The 14,791-nt window shown below is 56.5% G+C and overlaps 68 non-coding genes across 68 annotated transcripts; all 68 read right to left on the bottom strand.

Moving 5' to 3' along the window:
• Positions 1 to 50: 50 nt before the first annotated feature.
• On the bottom strand, positions 51 to 169 carry LOC141119918 (5S ribosomal RNA). The gene has a single exon (XR_012239251.1). It is a non-coding gene; the product is annotated as a 5S ribosomal RNA (ribosomal RNA).
• Positions 170 to 269: 100 nt separating this feature from the next.
• LOC141118737 (5S ribosomal RNA) lies at positions 270 to 388 on the bottom strand. Its single transcript, XR_012238099.1, has one exon. It is a non-coding gene; the product is annotated as a 5S ribosomal RNA (ribosomal RNA).
• A 99-nt stretch (positions 389 to 487) lies between these two features.
• Positions 488 to 606, bottom strand: LOC141118735 (5S ribosomal RNA). Its single transcript, XR_012238097.1, has one exon. It is a non-coding gene; the product is annotated as a 5S ribosomal RNA (ribosomal RNA).
• Positions 607 to 704: 98 nt separating this feature from the next.
• Positions 705 to 823, bottom strand: LOC141118734 (5S ribosomal RNA). Its single transcript, XR_012238096.1, has one exon. It is a non-coding gene; the product is annotated as a 5S ribosomal RNA (ribosomal RNA).
• A 99-nt stretch (positions 824 to 922) lies between these two features.
• LOC141118733 (5S ribosomal RNA) lies at positions 923 to 1,041 on the bottom strand. Its single transcript, XR_012238095.1, has one exon. It is a non-coding gene; the product is annotated as a 5S ribosomal RNA (ribosomal RNA).
• Positions 1,042 to 1,141: 100 nt separating this feature from the next.
• LOC141118732 (5S ribosomal RNA) lies at positions 1,142 to 1,260 on the bottom strand. The gene has a single exon (XR_012238094.1). It is a non-coding gene; the product is annotated as a 5S ribosomal RNA (ribosomal RNA).
• A 100-nt stretch (positions 1,261 to 1,360) lies between these two features.
• LOC141118731 (5S ribosomal RNA) lies at positions 1,361 to 1,479 on the bottom strand. Its single transcript, XR_012238093.1, has one exon. It is a non-coding gene; the product is annotated as a 5S ribosomal RNA (ribosomal RNA).
• Positions 1,480 to 1,577: 98 nt separating this feature from the next.
• LOC141118730 (5S ribosomal RNA) lies at positions 1,578 to 1,696 on the bottom strand. Its single transcript, XR_012238092.1, has one exon. It is a non-coding gene; the product is annotated as a 5S ribosomal RNA (ribosomal RNA).
• Positions 1,697 to 1,795: 99 nt separating this feature from the next.
• On the bottom strand, positions 1,796 to 1,914 carry LOC141118729 (5S ribosomal RNA). Its single transcript, XR_012238091.1, has one exon. It is a non-coding gene; the product is annotated as a 5S ribosomal RNA (ribosomal RNA).
• Positions 1,915 to 2,014: 100 nt separating this feature from the next.
• Positions 2,015 to 2,133, bottom strand: LOC141118727 (5S ribosomal RNA). The gene has a single exon (XR_012238090.1). It is a non-coding gene; the product is annotated as a 5S ribosomal RNA (ribosomal RNA).
• Positions 2,134 to 2,232: 99 nt separating this feature from the next.
• LOC141120353 (5S ribosomal RNA) lies at positions 2,233 to 2,351 on the bottom strand. The gene has a single exon (XR_012239676.1). It is a non-coding gene; the product is annotated as a 5S ribosomal RNA (ribosomal RNA).
• Positions 2,352 to 2,451: 100 nt separating this feature from the next.
• On the bottom strand, positions 2,452 to 2,570 carry LOC141118726 (5S ribosomal RNA). The gene has a single exon (XR_012238089.1). It is a non-coding gene; the product is annotated as a 5S ribosomal RNA (ribosomal RNA).
• Positions 2,571 to 2,670: 100 nt separating this feature from the next.
• Positions 2,671 to 2,789, bottom strand: LOC141118725 (5S ribosomal RNA). The gene has a single exon (XR_012238088.1). It is a non-coding gene; the product is annotated as a 5S ribosomal RNA (ribosomal RNA).
• A 99-nt stretch (positions 2,790 to 2,888) lies between these two features.
• On the bottom strand, positions 2,889 to 3,007 carry LOC141118723 (5S ribosomal RNA). The gene has a single exon (XR_012238086.1). It is a non-coding gene; the product is annotated as a 5S ribosomal RNA (ribosomal RNA).
• A 98-nt stretch (positions 3,008 to 3,105) lies between these two features.
• On the bottom strand, positions 3,106 to 3,224 carry LOC141120526 (5S ribosomal RNA). Its single transcript, XR_012239842.1, has one exon. It is a non-coding gene; the product is annotated as a 5S ribosomal RNA (ribosomal RNA).
• Positions 3,225 to 3,323: 99 nt separating this feature from the next.
• LOC141118722 (5S ribosomal RNA) lies at positions 3,324 to 3,442 on the bottom strand. Its single transcript, XR_012238085.1, has one exon. It is a non-coding gene; the product is annotated as a 5S ribosomal RNA (ribosomal RNA).
• A 100-nt stretch (positions 3,443 to 3,542) lies between these two features.
• On the bottom strand, positions 3,543 to 3,661 carry LOC141118721 (5S ribosomal RNA). Its single transcript, XR_012238084.1, has one exon. It is a non-coding gene; the product is annotated as a 5S ribosomal RNA (ribosomal RNA).
• Positions 3,662 to 3,761: 100 nt separating this feature from the next.
• On the bottom strand, positions 3,762 to 3,880 carry LOC141119972 (5S ribosomal RNA). Its single transcript, XR_012239305.1, has one exon. It is a non-coding gene; the product is annotated as a 5S ribosomal RNA (ribosomal RNA).
• A 99-nt stretch (positions 3,881 to 3,979) lies between these two features.
• On the bottom strand, positions 3,980 to 4,098 carry LOC141118720 (5S ribosomal RNA). Its single transcript, XR_012238083.1, has one exon. It is a non-coding gene; the product is annotated as a 5S ribosomal RNA (ribosomal RNA).
• Positions 4,099 to 4,196: 98 nt separating this feature from the next.
• On the bottom strand, positions 4,197 to 4,315 carry LOC141118719 (5S ribosomal RNA). The gene has a single exon (XR_012238082.1). It is a non-coding gene; the product is annotated as a 5S ribosomal RNA (ribosomal RNA).
• Positions 4,316 to 4,414: 99 nt separating this feature from the next.
• On the bottom strand, positions 4,415 to 4,533 carry LOC141118718 (5S ribosomal RNA). The gene has a single exon (XR_012238081.1). It is a non-coding gene; the product is annotated as a 5S ribosomal RNA (ribosomal RNA).
• Positions 4,534 to 4,633: 100 nt separating this feature from the next.
• LOC141118717 (5S ribosomal RNA) lies at positions 4,634 to 4,752 on the bottom strand. Its single transcript, XR_012238080.1, has one exon. It is a non-coding gene; the product is annotated as a 5S ribosomal RNA (ribosomal RNA).
• A 100-nt stretch (positions 4,753 to 4,852) lies between these two features.
• Positions 4,853 to 4,971, bottom strand: LOC141118716 (5S ribosomal RNA). Its single transcript, XR_012238079.1, has one exon. It is a non-coding gene; the product is annotated as a 5S ribosomal RNA (ribosomal RNA).
• Positions 4,972 to 5,071: 100 nt separating this feature from the next.
• Positions 5,072 to 5,190, bottom strand: LOC141118715 (5S ribosomal RNA). Its single transcript, XR_012238078.1, has one exon. It is a non-coding gene; the product is annotated as a 5S ribosomal RNA (ribosomal RNA).
• Positions 5,191 to 5,288: 98 nt separating this feature from the next.
• On the bottom strand, positions 5,289 to 5,407 carry LOC141118714 (5S ribosomal RNA). The gene has a single exon (XR_012238077.1). It is a non-coding gene; the product is annotated as a 5S ribosomal RNA (ribosomal RNA).
• Positions 5,408 to 5,506: 99 nt separating this feature from the next.
• On the bottom strand, positions 5,507 to 5,625 carry LOC141118712 (5S ribosomal RNA). The gene has a single exon (XR_012238075.1). It is a non-coding gene; the product is annotated as a 5S ribosomal RNA (ribosomal RNA).
• A 98-nt stretch (positions 5,626 to 5,723) lies between these two features.
• Positions 5,724 to 5,842, bottom strand: LOC141118711 (5S ribosomal RNA). Its single transcript, XR_012238074.1, has one exon. It is a non-coding gene; the product is annotated as a 5S ribosomal RNA (ribosomal RNA).
• Positions 5,843 to 5,941: 99 nt separating this feature from the next.
• Positions 5,942 to 6,060, bottom strand: LOC141118710 (5S ribosomal RNA). Its single transcript, XR_012238073.1, has one exon. It is a non-coding gene; the product is annotated as a 5S ribosomal RNA (ribosomal RNA).
• A 100-nt stretch (positions 6,061 to 6,160) lies between these two features.
• Positions 6,161 to 6,279, bottom strand: LOC141118709 (5S ribosomal RNA). The gene has a single exon (XR_012238072.1). It is a non-coding gene; the product is annotated as a 5S ribosomal RNA (ribosomal RNA).
• A 100-nt stretch (positions 6,280 to 6,379) lies between these two features.
• LOC141120527 (5S ribosomal RNA) lies at positions 6,380 to 6,499 on the bottom strand. The gene has a single exon (XR_012239843.1). It is a non-coding gene; the product is annotated as a 5S ribosomal RNA (ribosomal RNA).
• A 99-nt stretch (positions 6,500 to 6,598) lies between these two features.
• On the bottom strand, positions 6,599 to 6,717 carry LOC141118708 (5S ribosomal RNA). The gene has a single exon (XR_012238071.1). It is a non-coding gene; the product is annotated as a 5S ribosomal RNA (ribosomal RNA).
• Positions 6,718 to 6,815: 98 nt separating this feature from the next.
• On the bottom strand, positions 6,816 to 6,934 carry LOC141118707 (5S ribosomal RNA). Its single transcript, XR_012238070.1, has one exon. It is a non-coding gene; the product is annotated as a 5S ribosomal RNA (ribosomal RNA).
• A 99-nt stretch (positions 6,935 to 7,033) lies between these two features.
• LOC141118706 (5S ribosomal RNA) lies at positions 7,034 to 7,152 on the bottom strand. The gene has a single exon (XR_012238069.1). It is a non-coding gene; the product is annotated as a 5S ribosomal RNA (ribosomal RNA).
• Positions 7,153 to 7,252: 100 nt separating this feature from the next.
• LOC141118705 (5S ribosomal RNA) lies at positions 7,253 to 7,371 on the bottom strand. Its single transcript, XR_012238068.1, has one exon. It is a non-coding gene; the product is annotated as a 5S ribosomal RNA (ribosomal RNA).
• Positions 7,372 to 7,471: 100 nt separating this feature from the next.
• On the bottom strand, positions 7,472 to 7,590 carry LOC141118704 (5S ribosomal RNA). Its single transcript, XR_012238067.1, has one exon. It is a non-coding gene; the product is annotated as a 5S ribosomal RNA (ribosomal RNA).
• A 99-nt stretch (positions 7,591 to 7,689) lies between these two features.
• On the bottom strand, positions 7,690 to 7,808 carry LOC141118703 (5S ribosomal RNA). Its single transcript, XR_012238066.1, has one exon. It is a non-coding gene; the product is annotated as a 5S ribosomal RNA (ribosomal RNA).
• A 98-nt stretch (positions 7,809 to 7,906) lies between these two features.
• On the bottom strand, positions 7,907 to 8,025 carry LOC141118700 (5S ribosomal RNA). The gene has a single exon (XR_012238064.1). It is a non-coding gene; the product is annotated as a 5S ribosomal RNA (ribosomal RNA).
• A 99-nt stretch (positions 8,026 to 8,124) lies between these two features.
• LOC141118699 (5S ribosomal RNA) lies at positions 8,125 to 8,243 on the bottom strand. The gene has a single exon (XR_012238063.1). It is a non-coding gene; the product is annotated as a 5S ribosomal RNA (ribosomal RNA).
• Positions 8,244 to 8,341: 98 nt separating this feature from the next.
• LOC141118698 (5S ribosomal RNA) lies at positions 8,342 to 8,460 on the bottom strand. The gene has a single exon (XR_012238062.1). It is a non-coding gene; the product is annotated as a 5S ribosomal RNA (ribosomal RNA).
• A 99-nt stretch (positions 8,461 to 8,559) lies between these two features.
• Positions 8,560 to 8,678, bottom strand: LOC141118697 (5S ribosomal RNA). Its single transcript, XR_012238061.1, has one exon. It is a non-coding gene; the product is annotated as a 5S ribosomal RNA (ribosomal RNA).
• Positions 8,679 to 8,778: 100 nt separating this feature from the next.
• LOC141118696 (5S ribosomal RNA) lies at positions 8,779 to 8,897 on the bottom strand. Its single transcript, XR_012238060.1, has one exon. It is a non-coding gene; the product is annotated as a 5S ribosomal RNA (ribosomal RNA).
• A 100-nt stretch (positions 8,898 to 8,997) lies between these two features.
• On the bottom strand, positions 8,998 to 9,116 carry LOC141118694 (5S ribosomal RNA). The gene has a single exon (XR_012238058.1). It is a non-coding gene; the product is annotated as a 5S ribosomal RNA (ribosomal RNA).
• Positions 9,117 to 9,216: 100 nt separating this feature from the next.
• On the bottom strand, positions 9,217 to 9,335 carry LOC141118693 (5S ribosomal RNA). Its single transcript, XR_012238057.1, has one exon. It is a non-coding gene; the product is annotated as a 5S ribosomal RNA (ribosomal RNA).
• A 98-nt stretch (positions 9,336 to 9,433) lies between these two features.
• Positions 9,434 to 9,552, bottom strand: LOC141120528 (5S ribosomal RNA). Its single transcript, XR_012239844.1, has one exon. It is a non-coding gene; the product is annotated as a 5S ribosomal RNA (ribosomal RNA).
• Positions 9,553 to 9,651: 99 nt separating this feature from the next.
• On the bottom strand, positions 9,652 to 9,770 carry LOC141119971 (5S ribosomal RNA). The gene has a single exon (XR_012239304.1). It is a non-coding gene; the product is annotated as a 5S ribosomal RNA (ribosomal RNA).
• Positions 9,771 to 9,868: 98 nt separating this feature from the next.
• LOC141118692 (5S ribosomal RNA) lies at positions 9,869 to 9,987 on the bottom strand. Its single transcript, XR_012238056.1, has one exon. It is a non-coding gene; the product is annotated as a 5S ribosomal RNA (ribosomal RNA).
• Positions 9,988 to 10,086: 99 nt separating this feature from the next.
• Positions 10,087 to 10,205, bottom strand: LOC141118691 (5S ribosomal RNA). The gene has a single exon (XR_012238055.1). It is a non-coding gene; the product is annotated as a 5S ribosomal RNA (ribosomal RNA).
• A 98-nt stretch (positions 10,206 to 10,303) lies between these two features.
• LOC141118690 (5S ribosomal RNA) lies at positions 10,304 to 10,422 on the bottom strand. Its single transcript, XR_012238054.1, has one exon. It is a non-coding gene; the product is annotated as a 5S ribosomal RNA (ribosomal RNA).
• Positions 10,423 to 10,521: 99 nt separating this feature from the next.
• LOC141118688 (5S ribosomal RNA) lies at positions 10,522 to 10,640 on the bottom strand. The gene has a single exon (XR_012238052.1). It is a non-coding gene; the product is annotated as a 5S ribosomal RNA (ribosomal RNA).
• A 100-nt stretch (positions 10,641 to 10,740) lies between these two features.
• LOC141118687 (5S ribosomal RNA) lies at positions 10,741 to 10,859 on the bottom strand. The gene has a single exon (XR_012238051.1). It is a non-coding gene; the product is annotated as a 5S ribosomal RNA (ribosomal RNA).
• A 100-nt stretch (positions 10,860 to 10,959) lies between these two features.
• Positions 10,960 to 11,078, bottom strand: LOC141118685 (5S ribosomal RNA). Its single transcript, XR_012238050.1, has one exon. It is a non-coding gene; the product is annotated as a 5S ribosomal RNA (ribosomal RNA).
• Positions 11,079 to 11,178: 100 nt separating this feature from the next.
• LOC141118684 (5S ribosomal RNA) lies at positions 11,179 to 11,297 on the bottom strand. The gene has a single exon (XR_012238049.1). It is a non-coding gene; the product is annotated as a 5S ribosomal RNA (ribosomal RNA).
• A 100-nt stretch (positions 11,298 to 11,397) lies between these two features.
• LOC141118683 (5S ribosomal RNA) lies at positions 11,398 to 11,516 on the bottom strand. Its single transcript, XR_012238048.1, has one exon. It is a non-coding gene; the product is annotated as a 5S ribosomal RNA (ribosomal RNA).
• A 99-nt stretch (positions 11,517 to 11,615) lies between these two features.
• Positions 11,616 to 11,734, bottom strand: LOC141118682 (5S ribosomal RNA). Its single transcript, XR_012238047.1, has one exon. It is a non-coding gene; the product is annotated as a 5S ribosomal RNA (ribosomal RNA).
• Positions 11,735 to 11,834: 100 nt separating this feature from the next.
• LOC141118681 (5S ribosomal RNA) lies at positions 11,835 to 11,953 on the bottom strand. Its single transcript, XR_012238046.1, has one exon. It is a non-coding gene; the product is annotated as a 5S ribosomal RNA (ribosomal RNA).
• Positions 11,954 to 12,052: 99 nt separating this feature from the next.
• Positions 12,053 to 12,171, bottom strand: LOC141119920 (5S ribosomal RNA). The gene has a single exon (XR_012239253.1). It is a non-coding gene; the product is annotated as a 5S ribosomal RNA (ribosomal RNA).
• A 98-nt stretch (positions 12,172 to 12,269) lies between these two features.
• LOC141118680 (5S ribosomal RNA) lies at positions 12,270 to 12,388 on the bottom strand. The gene has a single exon (XR_012238045.1). It is a non-coding gene; the product is annotated as a 5S ribosomal RNA (ribosomal RNA).
• A 99-nt stretch (positions 12,389 to 12,487) lies between these two features.
• Positions 12,488 to 12,606, bottom strand: LOC141118679 (5S ribosomal RNA). The gene has a single exon (XR_012238044.1). It is a non-coding gene; the product is annotated as a 5S ribosomal RNA (ribosomal RNA).
• A 98-nt stretch (positions 12,607 to 12,704) lies between these two features.
• On the bottom strand, positions 12,705 to 12,823 carry LOC141118678 (5S ribosomal RNA). The gene has a single exon (XR_012238043.1). It is a non-coding gene; the product is annotated as a 5S ribosomal RNA (ribosomal RNA).
• A 99-nt stretch (positions 12,824 to 12,922) lies between these two features.
• LOC141118676 (5S ribosomal RNA) lies at positions 12,923 to 13,041 on the bottom strand. Its single transcript, XR_012238041.1, has one exon. It is a non-coding gene; the product is annotated as a 5S ribosomal RNA (ribosomal RNA).
• A 100-nt stretch (positions 13,042 to 13,141) lies between these two features.
• LOC141118675 (5S ribosomal RNA) lies at positions 13,142 to 13,260 on the bottom strand. Its single transcript, XR_012238040.1, has one exon. It is a non-coding gene; the product is annotated as a 5S ribosomal RNA (ribosomal RNA).
• Positions 13,261 to 13,360: 100 nt separating this feature from the next.
• On the bottom strand, positions 13,361 to 13,479 carry LOC141118674 (5S ribosomal RNA). The gene has a single exon (XR_012238039.1). It is a non-coding gene; the product is annotated as a 5S ribosomal RNA (ribosomal RNA).
• Positions 13,480 to 13,579: 100 nt separating this feature from the next.
• On the bottom strand, positions 13,580 to 13,698 carry LOC141118673 (5S ribosomal RNA). The gene has a single exon (XR_012238038.1). It is a non-coding gene; the product is annotated as a 5S ribosomal RNA (ribosomal RNA).
• Positions 13,699 to 13,796: 98 nt separating this feature from the next.
• Positions 13,797 to 13,915, bottom strand: LOC141118672 (5S ribosomal RNA). The gene has a single exon (XR_012238037.1). It is a non-coding gene; the product is annotated as a 5S ribosomal RNA (ribosomal RNA).
• A 99-nt stretch (positions 13,916 to 14,014) lies between these two features.
• On the bottom strand, positions 14,015 to 14,133 carry LOC141119970 (5S ribosomal RNA). Its single transcript, XR_012239303.1, has one exon. It is a non-coding gene; the product is annotated as a 5S ribosomal RNA (ribosomal RNA).
• A 98-nt stretch (positions 14,134 to 14,231) lies between these two features.
• On the bottom strand, positions 14,232 to 14,350 carry LOC141118671 (5S ribosomal RNA). Its single transcript, XR_012238036.1, has one exon. It is a non-coding gene; the product is annotated as a 5S ribosomal RNA (ribosomal RNA).
• Positions 14,351 to 14,449: 99 nt separating this feature from the next.
• On the bottom strand, positions 14,450 to 14,568 carry LOC141118669 (5S ribosomal RNA). Its single transcript, XR_012238035.1, has one exon. It is a non-coding gene; the product is annotated as a 5S ribosomal RNA (ribosomal RNA).
• A 100-nt stretch (positions 14,569 to 14,668) lies between these two features.
• On the bottom strand, positions 14,669 to 14,787 carry LOC141118668 (5S ribosomal RNA). Its single transcript, XR_012238034.1, has one exon. It is a non-coding gene; the product is annotated as a 5S ribosomal RNA (ribosomal RNA).
• Positions 14,788 to 14,791: the final 4 nt, after the last annotated feature.

Genomic DNA, 14,791 nt, shown 5'->3' with positions numbered 1-14,791 from the left:
GGAAACGAGGAAAAAAAACAGGGCAAGTCCAGAAATCCAAGAAAAAAAGAAGCCTACGGCACCTGGTATTCCCAGGCGGTCTCCCATCTAGGTACTAACCAGGCCCGACCCTGCTTAGCCTCCGAGATCAGACGAGATCGGGCGCTTTCAGGGTGATGTGGCCGTAGGCGATCTCTAACGGCACGCTCAACCCTCTTGACCTTGGCGGCGCCAAGATGGGAAACGAGGAAAAAAAACAGGGCAAGTCCAGAACTCCCCCAAAAAAAAGAAGCCTACGGCACCTGGTATTCCCAGGCGGTCTCCCATCCAGGTACTAACCAGGCCCGACCCTGCTTAGCCTCCGAGATCAGACGAGATCGGGCGCTTTCAGGGTGATGTGGCCGTAGGCGATCTCTTACGGCACGCTCAACCCTCTTGACTTTGGCGGCGCCAAGATGGGAAACGAGGAAAAAAAACAGGGCAAGTCCAGAAATCCAAGAAAAAAAGAAGCCTACGGCACCTGGTATTCCCAGGCGGTCTCCCATCCAGGTACTAACCAGGCCCGACCCTGCTTAGCCTCCGAGATCAGACGAGATCGGGCGCTTTCAGGGTGATGTGGCCGTAGGCGATCTCTTACGGCACGCTCAACCCTCTTGACTTTGGCGGCACCAAGATGGGAAACGAGGAAAAAAACAGGGCAAGTCCAGAACTCCAAGAAAAAAAGAAGCCTACGGCACCTGGTATTCCCAGGCGGTCTCCCATCCAGGTACTAACCAGGCCCGACCCTGCTTAGCCTCCGAGATCAGACGAGATCGGGCGCTTTCAGGGTGATGTGGCCGTAGGCGATCTCTTACGGCACGCTCAACCCTCTTGACTTTGGCGGCGCCAAGATGGGAAACGAGGAAAAAAAACAGGGCAAGTCCAGAAATCCAAGAAAAAAAGAAGCCTACGGCACCTGGTATTCCCAGGCGGTCTCCCATCCAGGTACTAACCAGGCCCGACCCTGCTTAGCCTCCGAGATCAGACGAGATCGGGCGCTTTCAGGGTGATGTGGCCGTAGGCGATCTCTAACGGCACGCTCAACCCTCTTGACCTTGGCGGCGCCAAGATGGGAAACGAGGAAAAAAAACAGGGCAAGTCCAGAACGCCCCCCAAAAAAAGAAGCCTACGGCACCTGGTATTCCCAGGCGGTCTCCCATCCAGGTACTAACCAGGCCCGACCCTGCTTAGCCTCCGAGATCAGACGAGATCGGGCGCTTTCAGGGTGATGTGGCCGTAGGCGATCTCTAACGGCACGCTCAACCCTCTTGACCTTGGCGGCGCCAAGATGGGAAACGAGGAAAAAAAACAGGGCAAGTCCAGAACGCCCCCCAAAAAAAGAAGCCTACGGCACCTGGTATTCCCAGGCGGTCTCCCATCCAGGTACTAACCAGGCCCGACCCTGCTTAGCCTCCGAGATCAGACGAGATCGGGCGCTTTCAGGGTGATGTGGCCGTAGGCGATCTCTTACGGCACGCTCAACCCTCTTGACTTTGGCGGCACCAAGATGGGAAACGAGGAAAAAAACAGGGCAAGTCCAGAACTCCAAGAAAAGGAGAAGCCTACGGCACCTGGTATTCCCAGGCGGTCTCCCATCCAGGTACTAACCAGGCCCGACCCTGCTTAGCCTCCGAGATCAGACGAGATCGGGCGCTTTCAGGGTGATGTGGCCGTAGGCGATCTCTTACGGCACGCTCAACCCTCTTGACTTTGGCGGCGCCAAGATGGGAAACGAGGAAAAAAAACAGGGCAAGTCCAGAAATCCAAGAAAAAAAGAAGCCTACGGCACCTGGTATTCCCAGGCGGTCTCCCATCCAGGTACTAACCAGGCCCGACCCTGCTTAGCCTCCGAGATCAGACGAGATCGGGCGCTTTCAGGGTGATGTGGCCGTAGGCGATCTCTTACGGCACGCTCAACCCTCTTGACCTTGGCGGCGCCAAGATGGGAAACGAGGAAAAAAAACAGGGCAAGTCCAGAACTCCCCCAAAAAAAAGAAGCCTACGGCACCTGGTATTCCCAGGCGGTCTCCCATCCAGGTACTAACCAGGCCCGACCCTGCTTAGCCTCCGAGATCAGACGAGATCGGGCGCTTTCAGGGTGATGTGGCCGTAGGCGATCTCTTACGGCACGCTCAACCCTCTTGACTTTGGCGGCGCCAAGATGGGAAACGAGGAAAAAAAACAGGGCAAGTCCAGAAATCCAAGAAAAAAAGAAGCCTACGGCACCTGGTATTCCCAGGCGGTCTCCCATCCAGGTACTAACCAGGCCCGACCCTGCTTAGCCTCCGAGATCAGACGAGATCGTGCGCTTTCAGGGTGATGTGGCCGTAGGCGATCTCTAACGGCACGCTCAACCCTCTTGACCTTGGCGGCGCCAAGATGGGAAACGAGGAAAAAAAACAGGGCAAGTCCAGAACGCCCCCCAAAAAAAGAAGCCTACGGCACCTGGTATTCCCAGGCGGTCTCCCATCCAGGTACTAACCAGGCCCGACCCTGCTTAGCCTCCGAGATCAGACGAGATCGGGCGCTTTCAGGGTGATGTGGCCGTAGGCGATCTCTAACGGCACGCTCAACCCTCTTGACCTTGGCGGCGCCAAGATGGGAAACGAGGAAAAAAAACAGGGCAAGTCCAGAACTCCCCCAAAAAAAAGAAGCCTACGGCACCTGGTATTCCCAGGCGGTCTCCCATCCAGGTACTAACCAGGCCCGACCCTGCTTAGCCTCCGAGATCAGACGAGATCGGGCGCTTTCAGGGTGATGTGGCCGTAGGCGATCTCTTACGGCACGCTCAACCCTCTTGACTTTGGCGGCGCCAAGATGGGAAACGAGGAAAAAAAACAGGGCAAGTCCAGAAATCCAAGAAAAAAAGAAGCCTACGGCACCTGGTATTCCCAGGCGGTCTCCCATCCAGGTACTAACCAGGCCCGACCCTGCTTAGCCTCCGAGATCAGACGAGATCGGGCGCTTTCAGGGTGATGTGGCCGTAGGCGATCTCTTACGGCACGCTCAACCCTCTTGACTTTGGCGGCACCAAGATGGGAAACGAGGAAAAAAACAGGGCAAGTCCAGAACTCCAAGAAAAAAAGAAGCCTACGGCACCTGGTATTCCCAGGCGGTCTCCCATCCAGGTACTAACCAGGCCCGAACCTGCTTAGCCTCCGAGATCAGACGAGATCGGGCGCTTTCAGGGTGATGTGGCCGTAGGTGATCTCTTACGGCACGCTCAACCCTCTTGACTTTGGCGGCGCCAAGATGGGAAACGAGGAAAAAAAACAGGGCAAGTCCAGAAATCCAAGAAAAAATGAAGCCTACGGCACCTGGTATTCCCAGGCGGTCTCCCATCCAGGTACTAACCAGGCCCGACCCTGCTTAGCCTCCGAGATCAGACGAGATCGGGCGCTTTCAGGGTGATGTGGCCGTAGGCGATCTCTAACGGCACGCTCAACCCTCTTGACCTTGGCGGCGCCAAGATGGGAAACGAGGAAAAAAAACAGGGCAAGTCCAGAACGCCCCCCAAAAAAAGAAGCCTACGGCACCTGGTATTCCCAGGCGGTCTCCCATCCAGGTACTAACCAGGCCCGACCCTGCTTAGCCTCCGAGATCAGACGAGATCGGGCGCTTTCAGGGTGATGTGGCCGTAGGCGATCTCTAACGGCACGCTCAACCCTCTTGACCTTGGCGGCGCCAAGATGGGAAACGAGGAAAAAAAACAGGGCAAGTCCAGAACTCCCCCAAAAAAAAGAAGCCTACGGCACCTGGTATTCCCAGGCGGTCTCCCATCCAGGTACTAACCAGGCCCGACCCTGCTTAGCCTCCGAGATCAGACGAGATCGGGCGCTTTCAGGGTGATGTGGCCATAGGCGATCTCTTACGGCACGCTCAACCCTCTTGACTTTGGCGGCGCCAAGATGGGAAACGAGGAAAAAAAACAGGGCAAGTCCAGAAATCCAAGAAAAAAAGAAGCCTACGGCACCTGGTATTCCCAGGCGGTCTCCCATCCAGGTACTAACCAGGCCCGACCCTGCTTAGCCTCCGAGATCAGACGAGATCGGGCGCTTTCAGGGTGATGTGGCCGTAGGCGATCTCTTACGGCACGCTCAACCCTCTTGACTTTGGCGGCACCAAGATGGGAAACGAGGAAAAAAACAGGGCAAGTCCAGAACTCCAAGAAAAAAAGAAGCCTACGGCACCTGGTATTCCCAGGCGGTCTCCCATCCAGGTACTAACCAGGCCCGACCCTGCTTAGCCTCCGAGATCAGACGAGATCGGGCGCTTTCAGGGTGATGTGGCCGTAGGCGATCTCTTACGGCACGCTCAACCCTCTTGACTTTGGCGGCGCCAAGATGGGAAACGAGGAAAAAAAACAGGGCAAGTCCAGAAATCCAAGAAAAAAAGAAGCCTACGGCACCTGGTATTCCCAGGCGGTCTCCCATCCAGGTACTAACCAGGCCCGACCCTGCTTAGCCTCCGAGATCAGACGAGATCGGGCGCTTTCAGGGTGATGTGGCCGTAGGCGATCTCTAACGGCACGCTCAACCCTCTTGACCTTGGCGGCGCCAAGATGGGAAACGAGGAAAAAAAACAGGGCAAGTCCAGAACGCCCCCCAAAAAAAGAAGCCTACGGCACCTGGTATTCCCAGGCGGTCTCCCATCCAGGTACTAACCAGGCCCGACCCTGCTTAGCCTCCGAGATCAGACGAGATCGGGCGCTTTCAGGGTGATGTGGCCGTAGGCGATCTCTAACGGCACGCTCAACCCTCTTGACCTTGGCGGCGCCAAGATGGGAAACGAGGAAAAAAAACAGGGCAAGTCCAGAACTCCCCCAAAAAAAAGAAGCCTACGGCACCTGGTATTCCCAGGCGGTCTCCCATCCAGGTACTAACCAGGCCCGACCCTGCTTAGCCTCCGAGATCAGACGAGATCGGGCGCTTTCAGGGTGATGTGGCCGTAGGCGATCTCTAACGGCACGCTCAACCCTCTTGACCTTGGCGGCGCCAAGATGGGAAACGAGGAAAAAAAACAGGGCAAGTCCAGAACGCCCCCCAAAAAAAGAAGCCTACGGCACCTGGTATTCCCAGGCGGTCTCCCATCCAGGTACTAACCAGGCCCGACCCTGCTTAGCCTCCGAGATCAGACGAGATCGGGCGCTTTCAGGGTGATGTGGCCGTAGGCGATCTCTTACGGCACGCTCAACCCTCTTGACTTTGGCGGCACCAAGATGGGAAACGAGGAAAAAAACAGGGCAAGTCCAGAACTCCAAGAAAAAGAGAAGCCTACGGCACCTGGTATTCCCAGGCGGTCTCCCATCCAGGTACTAACCAGGCCCGACCCTGCTTAGCCTCCGAGATCAGACGAGATCGGGCGCTTTCAGGGTGATGTGGCCGTAGGCGATCTCTTACGGCACGCTCAACCCTCTTGACTTTGGCGGCGCCAAGATGGGAAACGAGGAAAAAAAACAGGGCAAGTCCAGAAATCCAAGAAAAAAAGAAGCCTACGGCACCTGGTATTCCCAGGCGGTCTCCCATCCAGGTACTAACCAGGCCCGACCCTGCTTAGCCTCCGAGATCAGACGAGATCGGGCGCTTTCAGGGTGATGTGGCCGTAGGCGATCTCTTACGGCACGCTCAACCCTCTTGACTTTGGCGGCACCAAGATGGGAAACGAGGAAAAAAACAGGGCAAGTCCAGAACTCCAAGAAAAAAAGAAGCCTACGGCACCTGGTATTCCCAGGCGGTCTCCCATCCAGGTACTAACCAGGCCCGACCCTGCTTAGCCTCCGAGATCAGACGAGATCGGGCGCTTTCAGGGTGATGTGGCCGTAGGCGATCTCTTACGGCACGCTCAACCCTCTTGACTTTGGCGGCGCCAAGATGGGAAACGAGGAAAAAAAACAGGGCAAGTCCAGAAATCCAAGAAAAAAAGAAGCCTACGGCACCTGGTATTCCCAGGCGGTCTCCCATCCAGGTACTAACCAGGCCCGACCCTGCTTAGCCTCCGAGATCAGACGAGATCGGGCGCTTTCAGGGTGATGTGGCCGTAGGCGATCTCTAACGGCACGCTCAACCCTCTTGACCTTGGCGGCGCCAAGATGGGAAACGAGGAAAAAAAACAGGGCAAGTCCAGAACGCCCCCCAAAAAAAGAAGCCTACGGCACCTGGTATTCCCAGGCGGTCTCCCATCCAGGTACTAACCAGGCCCGACCCTGCTTAGCCTCCGAGATCAGACGAGATCGGGCGCTTTCAGGGTGATGTGGCCGTAGGCGATCTCTAACGGCACGCTCAACCCTCTTGACCTTGGCGGCGCCAAGATGGGAAACGAGGAAAAAAAACAGGGCAAGTCCAGAACTCCCCCAAAAAAAAGAAGCCTACGGCACCTGGTATTCCCAGGCGGTCTCCCATACCAGGTACTAACCAGGCCCGACCCTGCTTAGCCTCCGAGATCAGACGAGATCGGGCGCTTTCAGGGTGATGTGGCCGTAGGCGATCTCTTACGGCACGCTCAACCCTCTTGACTTTGGCGGCGCCAAGATGGGAAACGAGGAAAAAAAACAGGGCAAGTCCAGAACTCCAAGAAAAAAAGGAGCCTACGGCACCTGGTATTCCCAGGCGGTCTCCCATCCAGGTACTAACCAGGCCCGACCCTGCTTAGCCTCCGAGATCAGACGAGATCGGGCGCTTTCAGGGTGATGTGGCCGTAGGCGATCTCTTACGGCACGCTCAACCCTCTTGACTTTGGCGGCACCAAGATGGGAAACGAGGAAAAAAACAGGGCAAGTCCAGAACTCCAAGAAAAAAAGAAGCCTACGGCACCTGGTATTCCCAGGCGGTCTCCCATCCAGGTACTAACCAGGCCCGACCCTGCTTAGCCTCCGAGATCAGACGAGATCGGGCGCTTTCAGGGTGATGTGGCCGTAGGCGATCTCTAACGGCACGCTCAACCCTCTTGACCTTGGCGGCGCCAAGATGGGAAACGAGGAAAAAAAACAGGGCAAGTCCAGAAATCCAAGAAAAAAAGAAGCCTACGGCACCTGGTATTCCCAGGCGGTCTCCCATCCAGGTACTAACCAGGCCCGACCCTGCTTAGCCTCCGAGATCAGACGAGATCGGGCGCTTTCAGGGTGATGTGGCCGTAGGCGATCTCTAACGGCACGCTCAACCCTCTTGACCTTGGCGGCGCCAAGATGGGAAACGAGGAAAAAAAACAGGGCAAGTCCAGAACGCCCCCCAAAAAAAGAAGCCTACGGCACCTGGTATTCCCAGGCGGTCTCCCATCCAGGTACTAACCAGGCCCGACCCTGCTTAGCCTCCGAGATCAGACGAGATCGGGCGCTTTCAGGGTGATGTGGCCGTAGGCGATCTCTAACGGCACGCTCAACCCTCTTGACCTTGGCGGCGCCAAGATGGGAAACGAGGAAAAAAAACAGGGCAAGTCCAGAACTCCCCCAAAAAAAAGAAGCCTACGGCACCTGGTATTCCCAGGCGGTCTCCCATCCAGGTACTAACCAGGCCCGACCCTGCTTAGCCTCCGAGATCAGACGAGATCGGGCGCTTTCAGGGTGATGTGGCCGTAGGCGATCTCTAACGGCACGCTCAACCCTCTTGACCTTGGCGGCGCCAAGATGGGAAACGAGGAAAAAAACAGGGCAAGGCCAGAACTCCCCCAAAAAAAAGAAGCCTACGGCACCTGGTATTCCCAGGCGGTCTCCCATCCAGGTACTAACCAGGCCCGACCCTGCTTAGCCTCCGAGATCAGACGAGATCGGGCGCTTTCAGGGTGATGTGGCCGTAGGCGATCTCTTACGGCACGCTCAACCCTCTTGACTTTGGCGGCACCAAGGTGGGAAACGAGGAAAAAAACAGGGCAAGTCCAGAACTCCAAGAAAAAAAGAAGCCTACGGCACCTGGTATTCCCAGGCGGTCTCCCATCCAGGTACTAACCAGGCCCGACCCTGCTTAGCCTCCGAGATCAGACGAGATCGGGCGCTTTCAGGGTGATGTGGCCGTAGGCGATCTCTAACGGCACGCTCAACCCTCTTGACCTTGGCGGCGCCAAGATGGGAAACGAGGAAAAAAAACAGGGCAAGTCCAGAAATCCAAGAAAAAAAGAAGCCTACGGCACCTGGTATTCCCAGGCGGTCTCCCATCCAGGTACTAACCAGGCCCGACCCTGCTTAGCCTCCGAGATCAGACGAGATCGGGCGCTTTCAGGGTGATGTGGCCGTAGGCGATCTCTTACGGCACGCTCAACCCTCTTGACTTTGGCGGCACCAAGATGGGAAACGAGGAAAAAAACAGGGCAAGTCCAGAACTCCAAGAAAAAAAGAAGCCTACGGCACCTGGTATTCCCAGGCGGTCTCCCATCCAGGTACTAACCAGGCCCGACCCTGCTTAGCCTCCGAGATCAGACGAGATCGGGCGCTTTCAGGGTGATGTGGCCGTAGGCGATCTCTTACGGCACGCTCAACCCTCTTGACTTTGGCGGCGCCAAGATGGGAAACGAGGAAAAAAAACAGGGCAAGTCCAGAAATCCAAGAAAAAAAGAAGCCTACGGCACCTGGTATTCCCAGGCGGTCTCCCATCCAGGTACTAACCAGGCCCGACCCTGCTTAGCCTCCGAGATCAGACGAGATCGGGCGCTTTCAGGGTGATGTGGCCGTAGGCGATCTCTAACGGCACGCTCAACCCTCTTGACCTTGGCGGCGCCAAGATGGGAAACGAGGAAAAAAAACAGGGCAAGTCCAGAACGCCCCCCAAAAAAAGAAGCCTACGGCACCTGGTATTCCCAGGCGGTCTCCCATCCAGGTACTAACCAGGCCCGACCCTGCTTAGCCTCCGAGATCAGACGAGATCGGGCGCTTTCAGGGTGATGTGGCCGTAGGCGATCTCTAACAGCACGCTCAACCCTCTTGACCTTGGCGGCGCCAAGATGGGAAACGAGGAAAAAAAACAGGGCAAGTCCAGAACTCCCCCAAAAAAAAGAAGCCTACGGCACCTGGTATTCCCAGGCGGTCTCCCATCCAGGTACTAACCAGGCCCGACCCTGCTTAGCCTCCGAGATCAGACGAGATCGGGCGCTTTCAGGGTGATGTGGCCGTAGGCGATCTCTAACGGCACGCTCAACCCTCTTGACCTTGGCGGCGCCAAGATGGGAAACGAGGAAAAAAAACAGGGCAAGTCCAGAACGCCCCCCAAAAAAAGAAGCCTACGGCACCTGGTATTCCCAGGCGGTCTCCCATCCAGGTACTAACCAGGCCCGACCCTGCTTAGCCTCCGAGATCAGACGAGATCGGGCGCTTTCAGGGTGATGTGGCCGTAGGCGATCTCTTACGGCACGCTCAACCCTCTTGACTTTGGCGGCACCAAGATGGGAAACGAGGAAAAAAACAGGGCAAGTCCAGAACTCCAAGAAAAAGAGAAGCCTACGGCACCTGGTATTCCCAGGCGGTCTCCCATCCAGGTACTAACCAGGCCCGACCCTGCTTAGCCTCCGAGATCAGACGAGATCGGGCGCTTTCAGGGTGATGTGGCTGTAGTCGATCTCTTACGGCACGCTCAACCCTCTTGACTTTGGCGGCGCCAAGATGGGAAACGAGGAAAAAAAACAGGGCAAGTCCAGAAATCCAAGAAAAAAAGAAGCCTACGGCACCTGGTATTCCCAGGCGGTCTCCCATCCAGGTACTAACCAGGCCCGACCCTGCTTAGCCTCCGAGATCAGACGAGATCGGGCGCTTTCAGGGTGATGTGGCCATAGGCGATCTCTTACGGCACGCTCAACCCTCTTGACTTTGGCGGCACCAAGATGGGAAACGAGGAAAAAAACAGGGCAAGTCCAGAACTCCAAGAAAAAAAGAAGCCTACGGCACCTGGTATTCCCAGGCGGTCTCCCATCCAGGTACTAACCAGGCCCGACCCTGCTTAGCCTCCGAGATCAGACGAGATCGGGCGCTTTCAGGGTGATGTGGCCGTAGGCGATCTCTTACGGCACGCTCAACCCTCTTGACTTTGGCGGCGCCAAGATGGGAAACGAGGAAAAAAAACAGGGCAAGTCCAGAACTCCAAGAAAAAAAGAAGCCTACGGCACCTGGTATTCCCAGGCGGTCTCCCATCCAGGTACTAACCAGGCCCGACCCTGCTTAGCCTCCGAGATCAGACGAGATCGGGCGCTTTCAGGGTGATGTGGCCGTAGGCGATCTCTAACGGCACGCTCAACCCTCTTGACCTTGGCGGCACCAAGATGGGAAACGAGGAAAAAAACAGGGCAAGTCCAGAACTCCAAGAAAAAAAGAAGCCTACGGCACCTGGTATTCCCAGGCGGTCTCCCATCCAGGTACTAACCAGGCCCGACCCTGCTTAGCCTCCGAGATCAGACGAGATCGGGCGCTTTCAGGGTGATGTGGCCGTAGGCGATCTCTTACGGCACGCTCAACCCTCTTGACTTTGGCGGCGCCAAGATGGGAAACGAGGAAAAAAAACAGGGCAAGTCCAGAAATCCAAGAAAAAAAGAAGCCTACGGCACCTGGTATTCCCAGGCGGTCTCCCATCCAGGTACTAACCAGGCCCGACCCTGCTTAGCCTCCGAGATCAGACGAGATCGGGCGCTTTCAGGGTGATGTGGCCGTAGGCGATCTCTAACGGCACGCTCAACCCTCTTGACCTTGGCGGCGCCAAGATGGGAAACGAGGAAAAAAAACAGGGCAAGTCCAGAACGCCCCCCAAAAAAAGAAGCCTACGGCACCTGGTATTCCCAGGCGGTCTCCCATCCAGGTACTAACCAGGCCCGACCCTGCTTAGCCTCCGAGATCAGACGAGATCGGGCGCTTTCAGGGTGATGTGGCCGTAGGCGATCTCTAACGGCACGCTCAACCCTCTTGACCTTGGCGGCGCCAAGATGGGAAACGAGGAAAAAAAACAGGGCAAGTCCAGAACTCCCCCAAAAAAAAGAAGCCTACGGCACCTGGTATTCCCAGGCGGTCTCCCATCCAGGTACTAACCAGGCCCGACCCTGCTTAGCCTCCGAGATCAGACGAGATCGGGCGCTTTCAGGGTGATGTGGCCGTAGGCGATCTCTAACGGCACGCTCAACCCTCTTGACCTTGGCGGCGCCAAGATGGGAAACGAGGAAAAAAAACAGGGCAAGTCCAGAACGCCCCCCAAAAAAAGAAGCCTACGGCACCTGGTATTCCCAGGCGGTCTCCCATCCAGGTACTAACCAGGCCCGACCCTGCTTAGCCTCCGAGATCAGACGAGATCGGGCGCTTTCAGGGTGATGTGGCCGTAGGCGATCTCTAACGGCACGCTCAACCCTCTTGACCTTGGCGGCGCCAAGATGGGAAACGAGGAAAAAAAACAGGGCAAGTCCAGAACTCCCCCAAAAAAAAGAAGCCTACGGCACCTGGTATTCCCAGGCGGTCTCCCATCCAGGTACTAACCAGGCCCGACCCTGCTTAGCCTCCGAGATCAGACGAGATCGGGCGCTTTCAGGGTGATGTGGCCGTAGGCGATCTCTTATGGCACGCTCAACCCTCTTGACTTTGGCGGCGCCAAGATGGGAAACGAGGAAAAAAAACAGGGCAAGTCCAGAAATCCAAGAAAAAAAGAAGCCTACGGCACCTGGTATTCCCAGGCGGTCTCCCATCCAGGTACTAACCAGGCCCGACCCTGCTTAGCCTCCGAGATCAGACGAGATCGGGCGCTTTCAGGGTGATGTGGCCGTAGGCGATCTCTAACGGCACGCTCAACCCTCTTGACCTTGGCGGCGCCAAGATGGGAAACGAGGAAAAAAAACAGGGCAAGTCCAGAACTCCCCCAAAAAAAAGAAGCCTACGGCACCTGGTATTCCCAGGCGGTCTCCCATCCAGGTACTAACCAGGCCCGACCCTGCTTAGCCTCCGAGATCAGACGAGATCGGGCGCTTTCAGGGTGATGTGGCCGTAGGCGATCTCTAACGGCACGCTCAACCCTCTTGACCTTGGCGGCGCCAAGATGGGAAACGAGGAAAAAAACAGGGCAAGGCCAGAACTCCCCCAAAAAAAAGAAGCCTACGGCACCTGGTATTCCCAGACGGTCTCCCATCCAGGTACTAACCAGGCCCGACCCTGCTTAGCCTCCGAGATCAGACGAGATCGGGCGCTTTCAGGGTGATGTGGCCGTAGGCGATCTCTTACGGCACGCTCAACCCTCTTGACTTTGGCGGCACCAAGGTGGGAAACGAGGAAAAAAACAGGGCAAGTCCAGAACTCCAAGAAAAAAAGAAGCCTACGGCACCTGGTATTCCCAGGCGGTCTCCCATCCAGGTACTAACCAGGCCCGACCCTGCTTAGCCTCCGAGATCAGACGAGATCGGGCGCTTTCAGGGTGATGTGGCCGTAGGCGATCTCTAACGGCACGCTCAACCCTCTTGACCTTGGCGGCGCCAAGATGGGAAACGAGGAAAAAAAACAGGGCAAGTCCAGAAATCCAAGAAAAAAAGAAGCCTACGGCACCTGGTATTCCCAGGCGGTCTCCCATCCAGGTACTAACCAGGCCCGACCCTGCTTAGCCTCCGAGATCAGACGAGATCGGGCGCTTTCAGGGTGATGTGGCCGTAGGCGATCTCTTACGGCACGCTCAACCCTCTTGACTTTGGCGGCACCAAGATGGGAAACGAGGAAAAAAACAGGGCAAGTCCAGAACTCCAAGAAAAAAAGAAGCCTACGGCACCTGGTATTCCCAGGCGGTCTCCCATCCAGGTACTAACCAGGCCCGACCCTGCTTAGCCTCCGAGATCAGACGAGATCGGGCGCTTTCAGGGTGATGTGGCCGTAGGCGATCTCTTACGGCACGCTCAACCCTCTTGACTTTGGCGGCGCCAAGATGGGAAACGAGGAAAAAAAACAGGGCAAGTCCAGAAATCCAAGAAAAAAAGAAGCCTACGGCACCTGGTATTCCCAGGCGGTCTCCCATCCAGGTACTAACCAGGCCCGACCCTGCTTAGCCTCCGAGATCAGACGAGATCGGGCGCTTTCAGGGTGATGTGGCCGTAGGCGATCTCTAACGGCACGCTCAACCCTCTTGACCTTGGCGGCGCCAAGATGGGAAACGAGGAAAAAAAACAGGGCAAGTCCAGAACGCCCCCCAAAAAAAGAAGCCTACGGCACCTGGTATTCCCAGGCGGTCTCCCATCCAGGTACTAACCAGGCCCGACCCTGCTTAGCCTCCGAGATCAGACGAGATCGGGCGCTTTCAGGGTGATGTGGCCGTAGGCGATCTCTAACGGCACGCTCAACCCTCTTGACCTTGGCGGCGCCAAGATGGGAAACGAGGAAAAAAAACAGGGCAAGTCCAGAACTCCCCCAAAAAAAAGAAGCCTACGGCACCTGGTATTCCCAGGCGGTCTCCCATCCAGGTACTAACCAGGCCCGACCCTGCTTAGCCTCCGAGATCAGACGAGATCGGGCGCTTTCAGGGTGATGTGGCCGTAGGCGATCTCTAACGGCACGCTCAACCCTCTTGACCTTGGCGGCGCCAAGATGGGAAACGAGGAAAAAAAACAGGGCAAGTCCAGAACGCCCCCCAAAAAAAGAAGCCTACGGCACCTGGTATTCCCAGGCGGTCTCCCATCCAGGTACTAACCAGGCCCGACCCTGCTTAGCCTCCGAGATCAGACGAGATCGGGCGCTTTCAGGGTGATGTGGCCGTAGGCGATCTCTTACGGCACGCTCAACCCTCTTGACTTTGGCGGCACCAAGATGGGAAACGAGGAAAAAAACAGGGCAAGTCCAGAACTCCAAGAAAAAGAGAAGCCTACGGCACCTGGTATTCCCAGGCGGTCTCCCATCCAGGTACTAACCAGGCCCGACCCTGCTTAGCCTCCGAGATCAGACGAGATCGGGCGCTTTCAGGGTGATGTGGCCGTAGGCGATCTCTTACGGCACGCTCAACCCTCTTGACTTTGGCGGCGCCAAGATGGGAAACGAGGAAAAAAAACAGGGCAAGTCCAGAAATCCAAGAAAAAAAGAAGCCTACGGCACCTGGTATTCCCAGGCGGTCTCCCATCCAGGTACTAACCAGGCCCGACCCTGCTTAGCCTCCGAGATCAGACGAGATCGGGCGCTTTCAGGGTGATGTGGCCATAGGCGATCTCTTACGGCACGCTCAACCCTCTTGACTTTGGCGGCACCAAGATGGGAAACGAGGAAAAAAACAGGGCAAGTCCAGAACTCCAAGAAAAAAAGAAGCCTACGGCACCTGGTATTCCCAGGCGGTCTCCCATCCAGGTACTAACCAGGCCCGACCCTGCTTAGCCTCCGAGATCAGACGAGATCGGGCGCTTTCAGGGTGATGTGGCCGTAGGCGATCTCTTACGGCACGCTCAACCCTCTTGACTTTGGCGGCGCCAAGATGGGAAACGAGGAAAAAAAACAGGGCAAGTCCAGAACTCCAAGAAAAAAAGAAGCCTACGGCACCTGGTATTCCCAGGCGGTCTCCCATCCAGGTACTAACCAGGCCCGACCCTGCTTAGCCTCCGAGATCAGACGAGATCGGGCGCTTTCAGGGTGATGTGGCCGTAGGCGATCTCTAACGGCACGCTCAACCCTCTTGACCTTGGCGGCGCCAAGATGGGAAACGAGGAAAAAAAACAGGGCAAGTCCAGAACGCCCCCCAAAAAAAGAAGCCTACGGCACCTGGTATTCCCAGGCGGTCTCCCATCCAGGTACTAACCAGGCCCGACCCTGCTTAGCCTCCGAGATCAGACGAGATCGGGCGCTTTCAGGGTGATGTGGCCGTAGGCGATC

The sequence above is a fragment of the Aquarana catesbeiana genome, linkage group LG13, assembly GCF_042186555.1.
Source record: "Aquarana catesbeiana isolate 2022-GZ linkage group LG13, ASM4218655v1, whole genome shotgun sequence".
NCBI classification, from domain to species: Eukaryota; Metazoa; Chordata; class Amphibia; order Anura; family Ranidae; genus Aquarana; species Aquarana catesbeiana.
The sequence above is the reverse complement of the archived record's forward strand: the minus strand, read 5'-3'. Positions and strand labels throughout refer to the sequence as shown.